Source organism: Danio aesculapii, chromosome 9 (genome assembly GCF_903798145.1).
Source record: "Danio aesculapii chromosome 9, fDanAes4.1, whole genome shotgun sequence".
Lineage (NCBI taxonomy): Eukaryota > Metazoa > Chordata > Actinopteri > Cypriniformes > Danionidae > Danio > Danio aesculapii.
The window spans coordinates 40,475,647-40,478,146 of NC_079443.1; the positions used below are offsets into that span (position 1 = coordinate 40,475,647).

General features: G+C 38.8%; 1 protein-coding gene across 1 annotated transcript in view; it reads right to left on the reverse strand.

The window, feature by feature from the left end:
- LOC130235225 (receptor tyrosine-protein kinase erbB-4-like) overlaps positions 1-2,500 on the reverse strand; it is a 614,645-nt gene that overhangs the window by 145,045 nt on the left and 467,100 nt on the right. The gene's annotated exons all lie outside the window — the stretch shown is intronic.

Sequence of the window (2,500 nt, forward strand, 5' to 3'; positions counted from 1 at the left end):
AAAATTCTACACACAATACCCCATAATAACAATGTGAAAAAAAGATTTTTAGAAATTGTTGCAAATTTATTAAAAATAAAAAAACCGAAAATCACATGTACAGAAGTATTCACAGCCTTTGCCGTGAAGCTCTAAATTGAGCTCAGGTACATCCTGTCTCCACAGATCATTCTTGAGATGTTTCAGCAGCTTAATTGGAGTTCACCTGTGGTAAATTCAGTTGATTGGACATGATTTGAAAAGGCATACACCTGTCTATATAAGGTCCCAGGGTTGACGGTGCATGTCAAAGCACAAACCAAGCATGAAGACAAAGGAATTGTCTGTAGACCTCAGAGACAGGATTGTCTTGAGGCACAAGGCTGGGGAAGGTTACAGAAACATTTCTGCTGCTCTGAAAGTTCCAATGAGCACAGTGGCCTCCATCATCTGTAAGTGGAAGATGTTTGGAACCACCAGGACTCTTCCTAGTGCTGACCGGCCATCTAAGCTGAGTGATTGGAGGAGAAGAGCCTAAGTCAGGGAGGTGATCAATAACCTGATGGTCACTCTGTCTGAGCTCCAGCGTTCTTTTGTGGAGAGAGGAGAACCTTACAGAAGGACAATTATCTGTGCAGCAATTCACCAATCAGGCCTGTATGGTAGAGTGGCCACATGGAAGCCCCTCTCCTCCTGGAATTTGCCAAAAGGCATCTGAAGGACTCTCAGACCATAAGAAACAAAATTCTCTGGTCTGATGAGACTAAAATGTAACTCTCTTTGCAGTGAATGCCAGGCATTACGTTTGGAAAAAACTAGGCACCGCTCATCACCAGGCTAACACCATCCCTACAGTGAAGCATAGTGGTGGCGGCATCATGCTATGGGGATGTTTTTTAGCAGCAGGAACTGGAAGACTAGTCAGGATAGAGGGAAAGATGAATGCAGCAATGTACAGAGACATCCTGAATGAAAACCTGCTTCAGAGTGCTCTTGACCTCAGACTGGGTGATGGTTCATCTTCCAGAAGGACAATGACCCAAAGCATACCTTCATAATATCAATGAAGTGGCTTCACAACAACTTGGTGAATGTCCTTGAGTGGCTCAGCCAGAGACCAGACCTAAACCCTTTTGAACATCTCTAGAGAGATCTGAAAATGGCTGTACACCGTCGCTTCCCATCAAACCTGATAGAGCTTGAAAAGTACTGCAAAGAGGAATGGGCAAAAATTCCCTAAGACAGGTGTGCAAAGCTTGTGGCATCATATTCAAAAAGACTTGAGGCTGTAATTGCTGCCAACGTTGCATCAACAAAATATTCAGCAAAGGCTGTGAATACTTATGTACATGTGATTTTTCAGGTTTTTTATTTTAATAAATTTGTAACAATTTCCAAAAATCATTTTTCACATTGTCATTATGGGGTATTGTGTGTAGAATTTTAAGGAAATAAATCAATTCAACGCGTTTTGTAATAAGGCTGTAACATTAAAAAATTTTTGAAAAAAATGAAGCACTATGAATACTTTCTGGATGCACTGTATATAAACCAAACTTCTTCTCTGTATCATGCTTGAATAATAATTAGCATTTTGCAGAAGTAGATGCAGCTACTGGGAAGATAGAGGGACATCGATATCTGAAAATAACTGTAACTTTCCTATACAATGAGATGTGAAGGTGTGAAGTCAGAATGTTGAAGAGCATGCCTTTTCTGATAATAATGTCATGTCATGTTTTTATTAAACGTGCATGAAATTGCTACAAGATGATTCTAAAAGCATATAACAAACCGTAGACTATTTTGGTTAATAAATGAAAGAGTCATTATGTTTCATCTCCGTGTTCTAAAACGGAAGTTACGAAAAAAGGCCTACTCCTAACGCATCGACTTCCATTCGACTTTGGACATTCGACTTTCTTTTGATATTTGGTGCCAGTTTCTCAGGAGGTGACGATTTGTTCTCTTTGACTCACTGGATGGCAACTGCTTTTTTTCCCCGCAAATGTTATGCTATAATTCAGTTTTGCGTATAAATAAAATTTGCATCTTTGGATGGAAACATGACTAATGATAAGGTTTGGGGATATGTTCCACAAATCACAAACTATTACCATAGTTTTACACCATGTCCTAACAACACATAATGCGACAAGATGCTAGGAACAAGCAATGTGTCTATGCACAGCAGATGCAACATGACAAAAAACATTTTAATTCCAGCCAGTCAGAAGCCCAGAATAGTGCAATGTATTTCCAATGAAACTGATTCTAAGATCTGAGGTAAATTATCTGCTGCTGTTTTTAGTAGGGCAATAAATGTCACAAAAAATGGTATTCAAACTCATACTGGTAACCTTTAACAGTGAATAAAACACATACTCTAAAAAAATCTAATCTATACTAAAATAATCCAAACACCCATTGCAGGTGCAGGACAAAAACTCCTTTTAACATGGAAAAGATACGTTTGTCCATGTGTTGAATGGAAAAGTTATGACAAGTGTTACTGTAGTAA